The following is an 18016-nucleotide window of genomic DNA, read 5'->3' on the forward strand; positions in this document are numbered from 1 at the left end:
GCTTTCTATTATTTATTTTGTTATTGAAGATCAGCCTTAGTCCATGGTGATCTGATAGGATGCATGGGACAAGTTCAATATTTTTGTATCTGTTGAGGCCTGTTTTGTGACCAATTACGTGGTCAATTTTGGAGAAGGTACCATGAGGTGCTGAGAAGAAGGTATATCCTTTTGTTTTAGGGTAAAATGTTCTGTAGATATCTGCCAGATCCATTTGATCCATAACTTCTGTTAGTTTCACTGTGTCCCTGTTTAGTTTCTGTTTCCATGATCTGTCCATTGGTGAAAGTGGTGTGTTGAAGTTTCCCACTATTATTGTATGAGGTGCAATGTGTGCTTTGAGATTTACTAAAGTTTCTTTAATGAATGAGGCTGCCTTTGTATTTGGAGCATAGATATTCAGGATTGATTGTTCCTCTTGGAGGATTTTACCTTTGATGAGTATGAAGTGCCCCTCCCTGTCTTTTTTGATGACTTTGGGTTGGAAGTCAATCTTATCAGATATTAGAATGGCTACTCCAGCTTGTTTCTTCCTACCATTTGCTTGGAAAATTGTTTTCCAGCCTTTCAGTCTGAGGTAGTGTCTATCTTTTTCTCTGAGATGAGTTTCCTGTAAGCAGCAAAATGTTGGGTCTTGTTTGTGTAGCCAGTTTGTTAGTCTATGTCTTTTTATCGGGGAGTTGAGTCCATTGATATTAAGAGATATTAAGGAAAAGTAATTGTTGTTTCCTGTTATTTTTGTTGTTAAAGTTGGCATTCTGTTCTTGTGGCTGTCTTCTTTTAGGTTTGTTGAGGGATTACCTTCTTGTTGATTGCCTGGCGTTGGACAGACAAATGGGCCAGCAGGACAGTTATCAATCATCTAAAATTGATGAACTCAATGTGAATCTTAAGTACTGTCAAAGCAGAGATATTATCAGCTCCTTTTGTCCTGACCCTTTCTGGGCTGTGACTAAACATATTTCAAAGTTGGTCACAAAATTCAATTCTTGCACAGGTGCATCTTCATTTGACAGTCCCAACAGAAAACAGAAGTTGGATGACAATCATTCATTGGCCTATCTTCCCTTTCAATGCACAGTCAAGGCCCAGGCTGGGAGAGGTGCAGGACTGACATCCAAGCTTGTGGCAGCAAAGACAGGATTGGAAGTTCAAATTAATTCTAAATTACAGAGTATGAGCCAGCCTATGGTACAGGAGATAATGCTCTAAACAGAAATAAATAATCTACAGCACCTTTAAAAATGAAAAGAAAATTTTTAATGACTGGGAAGTATTGGTGAATGAAAACAATGAAGAGACAATAACAGAGATGATGCATTTAAAGGAAATCACATTCAAAAAGTGAAATCACGGGCGGTGGTGGCACATGCCTTTAATCCCAGCACTTGGGAGGCAGACGGAGGTGGATTTCTGAGTTCAAGGCCAGTGTGGTCTACAGAGTGAGTTCCAGGACAGCCTGGGCTACACAGAGAAACCCTGTCTCAAAAAACCAAAAAAAAAAAAAAAACCAAAAACCCAAAAACCAAAACTAAAATAACAACAACAACAACAAAAAAAAACCCAACCAACCAACCAAATAAACAAAATAAAAGATAAACATCATTGAAAAGTTCTCACATATCTGAACCAATTTTCAAAAAAAGGAGAGCATTCCCTGGCAGAAGGAATGCTGTTAAGAAGATGGAATTTTACCTCACCGCTATGAGCAATGTCAGCTGCTGAGTTTTGAAACTTAAGACATGCAGTGAAATCAATGGCCTGTTTCTCAGCCCTCGGAGCTGAAGCAAATTTGCATGTGGATTGGACATACAGGCAATATTGACATCTAGTAGGAAATTCAATATTCATCAGACCAAGCTAATCATCCCCATGTGTATGCCCACCAGTCTGATCTGCTTTCACTCACATGACATGAATTAATAAATGCTGGGGAATTACAAAATCACTCACCCTGGCATAACCTGGTACTTCTACATAATGGTGATACTAACAGTTGTTTGTGTGCCCAATGTCTTTCCGTGAATTACACAAAAATCTTGTCCTCCTACTCTGGTCTGAAGGTAGAAGCCATGCTCCACATGCAAATCCTTTCCCCCTTACTGCAGTGGAAAGTTGACTACATGGCTCAAACAGATAATTTAAAACTGAGTGGAGGTGCAGGCAGTTCATTTAACCATTTGGATAGCTTAATCAAGAAGACAATATGTTATTGCCCTCAGGAGCAAGAACTGAGATCAAGGCCACCTGAGTTTAAGTGGGAGAGTTTTTCTCAGAAACATCTTTCTAGGCTGGAGGTACAGCTGCTCTAGCACTGATGTGTTTTGATAAGGAAATCACTGCACAAAAGTAAATGATTATTTTGAAAAATCTCTTTACAAAGAGTGTGTATTCCGCTCACATAGAAACCAGCCAAGAACAGATTTTGCATTTCACATATGCTACCATTCTAATTCTTTTTAAGCTTTAGGACCCAGGCCATCCTTTGAACCATAGCAATAGGGAAAGAAGTCTGCAAGGCTAGCCACTGAGGCATATGGAGATTTATAACTCAAGTACACATTTTAATCATGAAGTAGGATTTCAAAGATTGAGTTAAAAGATGTATCAGTGCCACAATTCTCACACACAAGGAACACAAAACACAAATATAGAATATTGAAAAAGTCACCTAACATTACCATGGTTACTGTTCTTACATGAACAATTTTGCAGAGCTACTCTAACCTCAAAGAAAAGCATCTTTCCCTCCTGAGCGAGCTGGTTCAGAGGAAGGCAATGGACACATCAGTGCAGGACAAGAAAGAGTTACATTCCAACTATCCCGACTGCTGTCTATCTCAGGGCCATTACTTCAATGTGGAGAATTCCAGTTTTTTGAGCTATACTTTTTAAATTTTATTTTATATGTAGGTTGTGGTTTTTTTTTTTTTTTTTTTTTTTTGCATGTGTCTGGGCTCTGAGTTAGCAACAAGGTAGTTTGGGGAATGGGATGCCTGTCTACTGTAACAACATCCAGTTCATGTTAACTGCTATGTTGTCTATCTGGTAAGGTGCTTATTTAAATTGTACTTTTGTACATGTTAAGTAAAAATATTGCATTATTTTCTGCTTCATTTTGTATTCTTTATCCATTCCCAAATGTGTTCCAATATCTTCTTTGCTAAGGATGAAAAATAATTCACAAATGCATGAAGAAAACCTGCTGGGTGCATTCCTTCGTCTGTATTTGTTTTTTCAGGGATGAATAATTTGCATTGAATGTGCCATGAGGAAGCTCATCCCAGCCTGAGGACTTTTTTCACTTGTGGGAGAATCTGACCCTGAAGAATAAAACTTATAGTGGCAAACATCTCAGATAACACTTACTGGTGTCATGAATCCGAACTTCTGGAGCTGCAGTGAAGACTTTGGCTACTGGCTTGAGACAATCACAGTCTGCCTTGGCTCTCTAGACTTTGCAACACACCCTGTTGTCTACTTTTATATTGGATGACTGTGAAATCCTGGTGTCCTCACTCTGTAAGCACCATGAATATAGGCATGTGCAACCATGCCTGGTTTAGGTGGCTTCCACTTCAATTACTCATGCACTAGAATTACAGCATGTGAAAGATGAACAGTTCCAATTGAGTAGATTCAGAAGCAATTTAACTCTGTGACCCTCAGTTTTACCATCTGTAGAATAAAAATCGAACTCTACTCTAATTTTGGTGAATTATAACAGATGCCATCATAAACCAAAATAACATTGTTCTTAGTTTGCAGAGAGTGGCTTTTAGGTAGGAAAGCTACATATGATGGGAGACTTCTGTTAATAGTGTTAAGACTAGGGACTGTGTCCTAACTACTCTAATCAGCTAGGCTGAACCACTCAGCCTCATTAAGCCAAAAAAAAAAAAGTGTTATCTGGCAACAACATGCCCACCTATGTGTGAGATACATAGTTGACTGCAGACTATTCTACATTACTACATCTCTATGAGATAGATGAATAGGATGCTTTGGGTGTATACCTAAGGTATTGTTGTTCTATTTTCATCTATTAAGCATTTTACTTTTAGTATTACTAAAGCATGTTGACAAAACAGGACCCACTGAGTATACATGTTCTATTTTTGGACTTGTACTCAGAAGGCTGACACATGACTATCAAGAGTAAAGGATAACCCTGACTAATGACTGACACCAAAGGCAGGATGCATAACAAAAAACTCTCAAAGGATTTTGTAGGGAAATGAAACAGAAAGCAGCAACCACCATGCTTTCACCAGCAATTTTACTGGAAATATATGATCTCACTACCCTTATATTTAAATAAACAATGGACAACTTAGATGAGTATCCAACTCATTTCATTGCAGTAGAAGAGTACCTATCAACAAGAAAAGTGGGATTAAAGCTGAACAGAAATCACAGAAGAAGGTCAAGGACCACATAATAAACATCTGTAAATGGATTTGAAAGACATAGATCAAACTTTAATATCTATTCCAAATGTTTGAAAATAAAACCACCAGTACAATTGATGATCTCTACTACAACACTTGAGGGACCATGGGAAATAATTTACTTCCTTCAAGGGTGTGATGAGAAGAAAAGAAACAGGATGTTGTCCCTGCTATGGAAAACACCTGTGATGTTACAGGCTGTAACAAGTTCATCAACATGGATAGGGTTTTTCTCTTGTATAAGATTTTTTTCTATTTCCTGACATCATGATGATATAAAACACTTTAATTATTTAGATGGCTAGAGACATGGCCAAGTAATTAAGAAAATTTCATTCCCAGGGACAAAGTCAGGTTTGGACATCTTGGTGTATCTTCTGCTAGAAGAAGATACAACAACTTAATAATCTTGGAAATCTTCATAGACATGCACATACTCACCCGAATATGTAGACAAACCCCATAAATAAAATTAAACGAAGTTGGTCAGCAAAGAAAATTTTACTCATGACGTTATTCTTGTATAAACATTGCCTACTATAACCCAGCGTTTGTGGCATCTAACGCTTATCCACAGTTTTTCTTCATCATGAGTTGGCTTATATAACAAAAAGCAAGCATAGAGGATTTTTTTTTGTTTGTTTGTTTGTTTTTTTGAGACAGGGTTTCTCTGTGTAGCCCTGGCTGTCCTGGCACTCGCTTTGTAGACCAGGCTGGCCTCGAACTCAGAAATCCGCCTGCCTCTGCCTCCCGAGTGCTGGGATTAAAGGCGTGCGCCACCACGCCCGGCTGCATAGAGGATTTATAGCAGAGAAATCAATACTTCTCAGTTAGTAGTGTCATTTGGGGAGATGTAGGAAATATCGTGCCTGCTGGAGAAAATATGTCACTGAGGTTGAATATCAGAGTTTATTTCCTCAAATTATGTCTAGTCCTAAATCAATCTCTCTCTCTCTCTCTCTCTCTCTCTCTCTCTCTCTCTCTCTCTCTCTCTCTCTCTCTCTCTCTCTCTCTCTCTGTTGTTTTGAGGCAGGGATTCTCTGTGTAGCCCTGGCTGTTCTGGAACTCACTCTGTAGACCAGGCTGGCCTCGAACTCAGAAATTTGCCTGCCTCTGCCTCTCAAGTGCTGGGATTAAAGGTGAGTGACACCTGGCTCTAACCCTCTCTTTAAGGCTATTGTTTGAGGAGGTGAGCTCTGAGCTCCTCCTTTAGCTGTCACAAATGACACTTGTTGCCCTGAAAATATCATGGTGATCATATATCCCTTTGGAACTTTAATGAAATTTAAATGCTTCTAAAAATTGCCTTCATTTTGGGGTTTCATCTCTTGCTATGTACTGTAATGTTAAAAGCAGGAAACTAAACACTGATTGTTCCATAGAAGACAAGATCTGCACCCAGACCCAAGAGAAGGTGTATGACCTTGCTCTCAAGTTTCTTCTGACTGGTTATTAAAGATCACAACAATCCATAGCTATCAGTAGCTGGGCAGAAGAGACATAAACAGGGATTAGGGATACTGGACTTGGGGTCAGAGGAGAACCACACGGTTAAGTAGTCAGAGAAAAAGCAGCCTTAGGTTAGGTCAATAATAAAATAATGGCCATGTGGGGTGACTAAGTGGAGTTAAGCATAGCCCAGATGAAATATGGCAAAATTATATGACATAATTACTGGCTGGGAAATAGAATGATAGAATAGAGGATAGATATCAGCCAATATTGGGTGTTGATTAAGGTTTATTACAAATATAAAAGTTGTGTGTGTTTTACCTGGAAAAGAAATGGCCAAAGCTGGGGTGGAAACCCTGGTTTGGGACTGCAGTTTTCTACAATACCTTATACAGTTTATCACAACAACAGAAAAGGCATTAATACTCACCAATAGTGTTTCACACCTGTTACTTCATGGACTTAAAGTGAACTGTGAATTCTAAACCAGTTACCTCATCAATGAACCTCATAAGGCTTTTGTCCCTATGAGTTTCCAGGTATGAACAAAATAGAGACATCATCTCACTTGAGCGGATAGTTGCTCGAGTTTTTCTCAAGAATGAATAATGTTGAGTAAATTAAATTAATGTAACTGGGTTGGCCAAAGATGGAACCATGTCCATCAGAGTCATAGATTGCCTTATTTTTGAGTTCTTTAAAGTCCTAAAAGATTATTGTGACATGCAAACTTTAACCGATCTAGTACATGCTAGGGTTTTACTCACACATACAGATACTGTGACATACAAAATGTTTCCACAGTGGCTCCATTTACAGGGTTACCCTATACCATGGATTTTTCCCAAGAAAAAACAACAGGTCCACACACAAGCTTTACCACATTCCTTATTTTTATTAGGTTTCTTACAAGTCTGTGTTAATTTATACATTATGAGATAAATGTCAACTGCTAAGGCCTTACCACATTATTCACACACAGTTTCACTCTCCAGTGTCTTCTTTTATGTATTCTGAGATATATCATGTGCTCTTTTATGAATTCAAATATAACTGATATGCAAAGGTTTGCCACATTGTGTATATTTATAGGTCTTTCTCTCTCTCTCTCTGTCTCTGTCTCTGTCTCTCTGTCTCTGTCTCTCTCTCTCTGTCTCTCTCTCTCTCTCTCCAGTATGTGCTCCTTCCTGCATTAGGAGATAACTGGCTGACATAGACTTTTCCTCACTGCTTATACTCAGAAGGATTCTGGCCCCTACAAATATGTTCACGACAATTAAGACTATGATCACATTCACAGTCTTTCTCTTCAGTATGTTCACTTATACATTCAGAAATGATGGTGTTTAAAAAGGTTGCTCACATCCATTTCCTTCGTAGATTTTCTTTCCACTATGTATTCTTTTAAAGAAGACCATATTTTGAAAAGACTTTCACAACCAGGCAGTGGTGGTGCACGCCTTTAATCCTAGCACTTGGGAGGCACAGGCAGGCAGATTTCTGTGTTCAAGGCCAGCCTGGTCTACAGAGTGAGTTCCAGGACAGCCAGGATTATACAGAATAACCTTGTCTTTAAAAAAACAAACAAACAAAACAAAAACAAACAAAAAGAAACAACAAAAAAAAGACTTTCACACACTGATTACACTTGTAAGGTTTCTCTCTATTATGTCCTTTATGAATTTGTAGATTATAATGATCGGAAAAGGCTTTGTAACATTCATTACATTTGTAAGATTTCACTTCAGTATGAATTCTTCTATGTGATTGGAAGTTAGGAGGTTGGGAGAAGACTTTGTCACATTGATTACATTTGTAGGGTTTATCTTTTGTACGTGTTCTTCTATGAATGTTAAGAGTACTGTGGTGTGAAAACGCTTTGTCACATTGATTACGTTTGTAAGGCTTCTCTCCAGTATGTGTTCTTTTATGATTTTGGAGGTGAAAGTGTTTTGAAAAGGCTTTATCACATTCATTACATTTGAAGGGTTTCTCTCCAGTATGCGTTCTTCTGAGTTTGAAGAGTACTGTGTTGTATAAAGGCTTTATCACATTGATTACATTTGTAGAGTTTTTCTCCAGCACGTATCCTTATATGTGTTTGGAGACTACGTTTCTCAGAAAAGGCTTTATCACATTGATTATATTTGTAGGGTTTATCTCAGGTATGTGTTCTTTTATGAGTTTGGAGATGACCATATTTGGAAAAGCATTTATCACATTCATTACATTTGTAGGGTTTCTTTCCTGTATGTATTTTTCTATGAATTTGAAGATAACTGTGTTGTGAAAAGGCTTTATCACATTCATTATTCATTATTTGTAGGGTTTCTCTCTGGTATGTGTTCTTCTATGAATGTGGAGATTACTGTGTTGTGAAAAGGCTTTAACACATTCATTACATATGAAGGGTTTCTCTCCAGTATGAAGTCTTTCATGCCTTTTAAGATGACTGGGTTTTGCAAATCTATTACCACATTCTTTACATTCATAGGGTTTCTGTCCAGTTTGTGTAGTTCTATGTACTTGGAGACTTGTGTAAGGTAAAAAGTCTTCGACACAGTGAATAACATCAGAGGTAATCTTTTCTGTATGAATCCTTTCATGCCTTTGGGTATGACTGTGAGCATGTAAAGCAAAGGCTTTACCACTTTGGGTATATTCAGAGGGTTTCTCTGCACTCTGACTCCTTTCACACCTGAGAAGAGAATCAGCACATGTGAGCGCTTTACCACATGGATGAATACTTTCTTCTTGTTTTTCTGTTTGGTAGTTTGATTACTTATTATATGAAAGTACACTGTAGGTGTCCTGTCTTCTGACAATCCAGAAGAGGGAGTCAGATCTCATTATGGATGGTTGTGGGCCACCATGTGGTTGCTGAGATTAGAACTCAGGACCTTCAGAAGGGCAGTTGGTGCTCTTAACAGCTGAGCCGTCTCTGAAGTCCCAGAATACTTTCATCTGTAGGATTTAATGTTACTATTTGTCTAAATGTAAAGAGGCATCAGACTTTTTATAAATTTGCTTACATTCATGCTGTTCCCTTCATTATGGGTTGTTTCTCATGGTCAGAGACACTTGAGAAGGTATGGACACTGATTACATGGCTCAGATTTACGTATTCTTTTTCTATAAAACGTTGTTCCCGTACTTGAAGAAAAGTGGAGGAATTCAGAACTTTAACGCACTAAGTGCATTCCAAATTTTACTGTACTGTGGCTCATAGTATATTTGCAAAGTGAATCAGGAGAAATAGGAGCATTTCTACATCCCTAGGACTCAAGAGAATTTTCTCCAGAATGAGGTTGCTGATGTATTGCCAACAAACTTGGAAATCTAATGAACTGTTAACTTGTATTATGTTCAAAAAGTCTACTCTATAACTGAAACCCACTATACATCTTCTAATTTTTATAGGAGACAGAAGGAAAGAGAGAGAGAAAGACAGACAGACATATTTTTGGAATATCTGTTCAGTATACATGGTGTGTATCCATTATAAAATATTATATACTTATGAAAGGAAGTCCAATCCATAAAACGTTGAAGTTTGCATTGACAAGGTTTCACTCAGTGTTCTCATAGACATGTGAAATATGGATTAAGGTTACTGCAAAACCTCCCACTCACCTCCCAAATGCTGCCCTTCTAACTAAACTTTGCACCTACACTGCTAATAAATGAGTACAACCAGCTTAAATATAGACTATTTGCTTCTTAGAAGGTTTTGGATGTACATTTATCAACTATGCAATTTGTGTAGCATTTCCAAAGTAAGCAGAAACAGACTGGCAGTTGTACTGTGTAGTGTGAATAGGGCTATGTTTCAAATGGGGATATACACTAAGGCATTCTTTCCTTGTCCTCTTTCTTAAAGGAAGGCCTTGCAAAATAATTAGTTATAGGACATTAAAGGCGATGGTTTTGTTGGAATGTAACAATCATCAATACCCTTAAAGCTGTGCTAATTTACACTGCTCCTTTTCTTATCAGTTTTCAACACACATTAACATATTTTTAGAGGCAGATTTGTATGAGCTTGCACATGAAAATTACCTTCTGTTTCTTCTAGAACTTTGACAATGTTCTTCAATATTTTGGGCTTCCCAACTAAAGCCTAAAACAGAAAATGTATGCCTTAAAATTTAGCAAAATGTAAGTTACTATCTTCAGTGAACCTTATAGTCATGCATGATGTATTCACCAAATCCTTCCTTCATTTTTATTGAAACTACAGAAGTGCATCAAAGAAAAATGTTTTCTTGAATTTTAAATCAGGGAAGGGAATTCACAAATGTACCTAAAGCACTGAGGTTCCTGTAGGTCTCCAACATGACATCTTTGTAGAGCTTCTTCTGAGAAGGATCCAGCAAAGCCCACTCCTCTTGAGTGAAGTTCACATGCACGTCCTCATAAGTCACTGCATTCTAAAGCATCCCATAAACGTGTACAAAGGAAAGCACAATAGAAACAACATCGAGCATCTATTTTCATAGGAATTATGTTCATATAATTCTGGTTCCTATCCCACTTATTTACTCACACCCAAGTTCACTGTAACTAACAAGTCATATCAAAAGGAAACTTAATAATAAGGTTCACCCCTGTCTTTTCTTTTTTTTTTTTTAAGAGTTATATATTTTATATATGTGAGTACACTGTTGCTGTCTTCAGACACCCAAGATGAGGGCATTGGATCACTATTACAGGTGGTTATGAACCACCATGTGGTTGCTGGGAATTAAACTCAGGACCTCTTCAAGAACAGTGTTCTTAAGCGCTGAGGCATCTCTCTAGCCCTGTCACCCCTGTCATTTCTCAGCCCTTTGAATAGGATTTGCCTTTTTAAAAATGTCACTTACACATATAAAGAGAAAAGCTCTACAAGAACAATTGTGTTGGGCACACACCAAAGAAATTATATTATTATTAACAATAACTATGTATAAAAATCAATAAGCATCTGTGTCTATTGGCTTATGCCTTTAACAATGCATTCAGAGCCAAGCATGGTGGCTCATGCCTTTAATCTCAGCACTTGGGTGGCAGAGGCAGGCAAATTTCTGCGTTAGAGGCAAGCTTGGTCTACAGAGTGAGCTCCAGGACAGCCAGGGCTACACAGATAATTCCTGTCTAGAAAAGCAAACCAAACCAAACCAAACCAAACCAAACCAAACCAAACCAAACCAAACCAAACCAAACCAAACCAAACCAAACCAATGCAGTCAGGAGACATAGGGAGAAGACATTGAGTAGAATGTCAGTGTGATGTATACAATGAGTTCTAAGACAGCCAAAGATACATAGGAAGACCCTGTATCTCCTGCCATAATTTACCAACCAAACTGGAAACAAAAAATGAACTCATGTGCTTTTATTTACTTTAAAAAAACAGATTTTCTTTACTGATTTATTTTATGTATATGTCACTGTAGCTTTCTTCAGACACATCAGAAGAGAACATCAGATCCTATTACAGATGGTTGTGAACCACCATGTGATTGCTGGGAATTGAACTCAGGATCTTTGGAAGAGCACTCAGTGCTCTTACCTGCTGATCCATCTCTCCAGCCCTTTAGTTAAACTCTTTTGAGAGTGATACATACAATACAGTTCTGTATTCATCTTCCAGAACCTGAGGTACACCAGTTCACACTATAACATTATTAAGATACTACCAAAAGGGAATATATGGTTTAGCAGTTCCACTTGGACATAAGAAAATTTTGGCCGAGTACCTGGGTGCCAGGTTACCAATGGTCCCAGTAACTGCAGGTGTTGGGGCACATGTTTTGTGCTCCTCACCTCTAATCCTATGATCTTGGAAGCGTTAGAGCACTTGGGAGTTGTGCTTCCTCTGGGTGTTGTGGGACAGGCTGCGGAATTTACACCCAGTGTCCACCCATGGCACCTGTCCAGAGTGGAAGCAAGTTGATCTGTTTCTATCTCCTTGTACAAAGCTCAAATCCACTTGGATCAAAGCCTGCCACATAAAACCAGATACACTGAAACTAATAGAATAGAAAGTGGGGGAAGAGCCTCAAACACATGGGCACAGAGGAAAATTTCCTGAACAGAACACAAATGGTTTATGCTCTAAGACCAAGAATTGACAAATGCGACCTCAGAAAATTGCAAAGCTTATGTAAGGCAAAGGACATAGCCAATAGGACAAAATGGCAACCAACAGATTGGGAAAAGATCTTTACCAACCCTACATCTACTAGAGGACATATTTTCAATATATATAAAGAACCTAATAAGTTAGACACCAAGAATCAAATAACCCTATTAATAGTAGGGTCCAGAACTGAACAAACAATTCTCAATTGAGGAATATTGAATGGCTGAAAAGAACCTAAAAAATAGTCAACATCCTTAGTCATCATGGAAATGCAAATCAAAACAACCCTGAGATTTCACCTCACACCAGTCAGAATGGCTAAGATCAAAATTTCAAGTGACAGCAGATGTTGGTGAGGATTTGGCAAAAGAGGAACACTCCTCCATTGTTGGTGGGATTGCAAGCTGGTACAACCACTCTGGAAAAACAGTCTCAAGTTTCTTCAGAAAATTGGACATAGTACTACCTGAGAACACAGTTATACCACTTCTGTGCATATGCCCAAAAGATGCTCCAACATATAACAAGGACACATGTCCCATTATTTTCATAGCAGCCTTATTTATAATAGCCAGAAGCTACAAAGAACTCAGGTGTCCTTCAACATAGGATTGGATACAGAAAATGTGGTACTGCTCAGCTATTAAAGACAATGACTTCATGAAATGTTTAGGAAAATTGACAGAAATAGACAATGTCATCCTGAATGAGGTAACCCAGTCAAAAAGGACACACACTCAAGTGCTGGGATTAAATGTGTGCACCACCACCTCCAGACTCAACAGGACTTATTAACACTTGGGGAGTGTTAGTGTTCTGTCTAAACTCCACCCCACAGTTACCTGGCAATGGCCAGGTAAGCCTGACCCATTATAAAAGGGGATGCTTGCCCCCTCTTCTCTTTCTTACTCGTGCTTCCCACTTGCTCCTCTCTTGCCCTCTTGGGCTCTTCCCTTCCCCCATACCTCACCATGCCCCCATAGAACATATCTTATACATCTTTATCTTTATATAAACACATCATATTGAATCTGTAATAAGTAGCCATATGTATTTATCCTATGTGTTTGGTCCACTGTTCCTAGCATGATAATCCTGTATAGAAGAGAGACATAAAAAGTAATTTGAAGTAGGGCTGGTTGGCAATAACGTATTGTGTTCTTATTTTCTTAAAAATGGTTATTTTATTTCCTAACATTTCAAATGTTATCGCCATTCCTGGTTTCCCCTTGAAAAACCCCCTATCCCCACCCCAAGCATTATGATGCTAACAAGATTCATTCTTCGAGGCAGACTAGACTTGTCTATCATGGGGTGGCTCTTACTCTCAAAGGGACTGCACTGAGGCTAACTGCTCTAGACCTAGATTTAGAAAAAAACTCCATGGCTTCTGTAATTGGACTGGGAGATTTATTGTGCTCTCATAGTCCAAAGAACAGTTCTCTATAGTTAACTTTAAGTGCTGTCATAAAACACACCATGGCCAAGGCAAAGGATACTTGAAAGCATTAAGGTGGACTTACACTTCCAAAGGATTAGAGTCCATGATGGCAATGTAAACACATGACAGTAAGAAAAGCAGAGACTTCACATTTTGAGACTCAGAAAGGAAGCAGACAGCACACTTTGCATGGTCAGAGGCATTTAAAGGTTCTTAGTACATCCACATAATACACCCCCTTCAAAAAGTCACACCTCTAGTCCTCCCCAAAGACTTCCAAGTACTGGAAAATAAGTATTCAACATAGGAGTCTATGGGCGACATTCCCATTTAAAGACATTCCCATTTAAACACCACATCTTGCTTAAACTCTTAGAATATGAAAAGTGCCTCTTACTCTACCAAACTCTACCATGATCTTCAGTGAGACTGTTATGTTTCTAACATAGAATACAAAGAATAATCAATATTATTCCACAAGAGTCAAAGCATATTGAAGATGAAACAGACCAAAGCAAGACCTACCAGCAGGTAAACATGAAATCATGAAGGTCATTGTTCAGCTTCTTCAGATTATGATGAAATTGCCTAGAATCAAACTACTTAAGTCTCCCTAGTCTTCCAGTTCTGTCACTGAAGCACACATAGCCCCACTTTTATGCCAACTCCTCGACATGCTTGCAGCTCTTTTAAAAGCTGCTCCTCTTGTCCCCAAAACCTTGTGTATCGTATTATATTTTACTTTATTGAAATTAGGTTAGTGGGGCTGGAGATATCTTTCAGTTATTAAGAGCACCAACTGGAGAACCAGGCTTCATCCTAGCATTTCCACGGCAGCTCACCTTGATCTATAACTATAGGTCCACACAAACCTAAGGTCTAAATAGTTACATATCAGCATTTTACCTGGCATTTTCTTAGGTATTTCCATAAATGAGAGCTTTTCTGTGTGTTCTGTTAGATTCAAAAATAATGATATAAAAATATACTTCTGTACTAAAAGGAACACAACAAAGTTGTTTAAGTTACTCTTTTAGTCAGCAAGTGACAACATGTGATGTAAAGAATCAAATGTATATAAGGGTTTAGGGGAAATAAATCAATTGCAACAAAACCCTCAAGATTTTAACTGATTTGAGTTGTTATTTGTCAAAATCCTAAACCACAGTGACCAGAGTTTATTCTGTCTCCAAACACACAATCCCCTACCACAGTCAGATTCACAGTGCAATTCTGAACTATTTTCTTTTCATTGCCTTTGTTTTCTCAGTTAAATCAAACTCGGTGGGATAGTTTTCTTTAGCACAGGTCAACAGACATATGAACAGGATCATAGTCTGGCTCACAATCCTTCCCAGTCCCAGCAGATCAGATTCTGATAGCCCAGCCAACCTGTTCTACCTAGTTGTAGAAGTGACTTTCCTGGACAGTGGCTGCCACACTCAGAATAGTATTACCTGTGGTCTACCTCATGGCTCACTAGTGTTGCATCAGAGGAGAAACCTAGAGGATCCCACAAGGTACTTCTACTGTTGCTACTGATTGTTAGCTCTTCCGAGAATCCATCACTATCTAGTGTCATGGATTAATGTCATCCATTCATGAGTTTATAATGCAGGGAAATTACAAAACAACTCACCCTGGCACAACCAGGTACTTGTACGTAATGATGATATGATGATAAAAATGATATGATGGTTTGCTTGCCCTGTTTCATTCCATGAATTTCACAAGAATCTTGTCCTCCTACTATGGTCTGAAGGTAGAAGCCATAATAAACCTGCAAATCTTTCTGCTTTTAAGGCAATGTGAAGTTTATTATATGGCTCAAGCAGGTAATTTTAAAACTGAGTGGTGGTGAAGACAGTTCATTTAAAAGTTTAACATTAATATTATTAAAATGTGTTGACAAAACAGCACACACTGAGCATACATCTTCTATCCCTAGACTTGTACTCAGAAGCCTGACACATGAGTATCAAGAGGTAAAATGTAACCCTGGCTAATGACTGACATCAAAGGCAGGCCCCATAAGAAACAAAAACATCCAAAGGGAATTTGTGAAATAATGAAAAACAAAAAAGAGCCCAGCGTTCACCATCAGACTTACTGGAGATGTGTGGTCACTCTACCCTCATATTTTAATAAACAATGAACCACTTGGAAGACGGGGATCCAGTGGGCAGTGGTGGCACACACCTTTAATCCCAGCACTTGGGAGGCAGAGGCAGGTGGATTTCTGAGTTGGAGGCCAACCTAGTCTACAGTGTGAATTCCAGGACAGCCAGGGTTACACAGAGATACTATGTCTTGAAAAACAAAACAAACAAACAAACAAACAAAAAGAAAATGGGTATCCAACTCAATTCATTGCAGCAGAAAAATACCTATCACCGAGTAAAGTGGAATTAAAGATGAACAGAAGTCACAGAAGGAACTCAAAAACAGCCTAATAAACATCTGTAAATGGATTTTCCATGTATACAACAAATTTTAATATGTATTCCAAATGTTTCAAAATAGAAAGTACAAGTACAATTGGTGATCTCTAACCAAATAGTTGACTGAACATGGGAAATAATTTACTTCCTTCAAGGCTATGATGATGAAGAGATGAAACAGGATGCTTTTCTTGAAATTGAAAACAACTCTGATGTACAGTCTCTAATCAATTCATTTACATGGACAGCGTTTTTCTCTTGCATAAATTTTTTCTATTTCCTGACATCAAGATGATGTAAACACTTTAATTATTTAGATGGTTGGAGATATGGCCAAGCAATTAATAAAAGCTCATTCTCAGAAACAAAGTCAGGGTTTGACATCTCCCTGTAACTCCTGCTATAAGAAGATACAACAGTTTAATTTTCTTGGAAATCAGCATCCACATGCACATAGTCACACAACGACACTGAGAAATGTCATAATTAAAATTAAAAAAAGTTGTTGAAAACACAAAATTTTCCTCATGATGTTCTTCTTGTATAAGAATTCATTAGTATAACCCAGGGGTTGAAGCACTGAATGTTTACCCACAGACTTTTCCTTCACCATGAATTGGCTCATGTAACAGAAAGCCAGCAGGCTTTTTGGGCAGAGAAATAAATCCTTCTCAGTTGGTAATGTCCTTTGGGGAGATTTAGAAGAAATTTCCCTGTGGAAGAAAATATGTCAATCTGGCTGAACTTGAGAGTTTACATCCTCACACCATGTCTGGTTCCCACACTGTCTTTAAGGCTATAGATTGAGGTTGTGAGCTCTGAGCTCCATTCTTTAGCAGCCACATATGACACTTGTTGCCCTGGCACGTTCATGCATATCCCATACCCCTTTGGAACCATAAGGCAATTTAAATCTTTTAAATGTTCCTTTTACATTGAGGATTGGTTTGCTGCTATGTAGTGTGATGCTAAGTTCAGAACCCTAAAACCTGGTTGCCCCAGAGAAGAAAAGGACCACACACAGACCCCAGTGAAGCTATGTGACATTGCTCTCAAGTTACTTCCAATTGGTGAATAAAGATTATAACAATCAATAGCTGGGCAGAAGACACATAGACAGGGCTTAGGGATACTGGACTTGGGCTGGAGAAGAACCATGAGGAGGTGAAGAAAGTTGAGAGAGCAAAAGCAAACTTAGGTTAGGTGAATAATAAAATAATGGCCATGTGGGATGACTAATTGGAGTTAAGAAGAGCCCAGATGAAACAAGGCAAAGTTTACGATGAAATTATTGGCTGAGAAATAGACATAATAGCATAGAAGTTAGATATCAGTCAATCTCTTGTGCTGATTAAGGCTTACTATAAATATAAAGGTTGAGGTTGTGTGTGTCTATACCTGGAAAATAAATAGTCAAAGGTAAGATAGACACCCTGGATGGTGATTACATTTTTCTACAATACTTTAGTCATTTTATGACAGCAACAGAAAAGGCACTAATACACACCCATATCACTTAACACCTAAAGGAATTATTTCATATAATTAAAGTGAACTGGAAAATCTAAACCCGTAACCTTATCAATGAAATGCATGGGAATTTTGTCCATGTATGTTTGCAGGTACAAACAAAATAGAAAAATGAACATACTTGAGCAGATAGTTAACACTTGCTAGAGCTTTTTTCAAGAACGAATATTTTGTGTAACTTAATGTAAGTGGGTTGGCTAAAGATCATTAGAACCCCATCAGAGTCATAGATTGCCTTAATTATGAGCTCTTCTAGATCTTGAAATTTCAGACAATGTGACATGCAATCTTTAACAGACTGATCACCTGATAGAGGTTTTACTCTTGCATAAAGATACTGCAAAGTGCAAAACTTTACCACACTGACTACATTTATAGGGTTTTAACATTAACAATTACTAACTATAAAGATCAGTATGCAAACTGGGCCTATTGGCATAGGCCTTTAACACTACAGTCAGAAGATAGACGTAGAGGTATCACATTGAATCAGATAGCAGTGTGATGTATATGAGTTCTAGAACAGACAAAGGTACATAGTAAGACCCTGTGTTCCCTGCCAGAATTAGCCAAC

At 38.2% G+C, this 18016-nt stretch overlaps 1 pseudogene; it reads right to left on the bottom strand.

The window, feature by feature from the left end:
• Positions 1-7127: 7127 nt before the first annotated feature.
• Positions 7128-10327, bottom strand: LOC110288342 (uncharacterized; annotated as a pseudogene).
• Between the last annotated feature and the right edge of the window lie 7689 nt (positions 10328-18016).

The sequence above is a fragment of the Mus caroli genome, unplaced genomic scaffold (assembly GCF_978045245.1).
Source record: "Mus caroli unplaced genomic scaffold, Mus_caroli_1 scaffold_15, whole genome shotgun sequence".
NCBI lineage: Eukaryota > Metazoa > Chordata > Mammalia > Rodentia > Muridae > Mus > Mus caroli.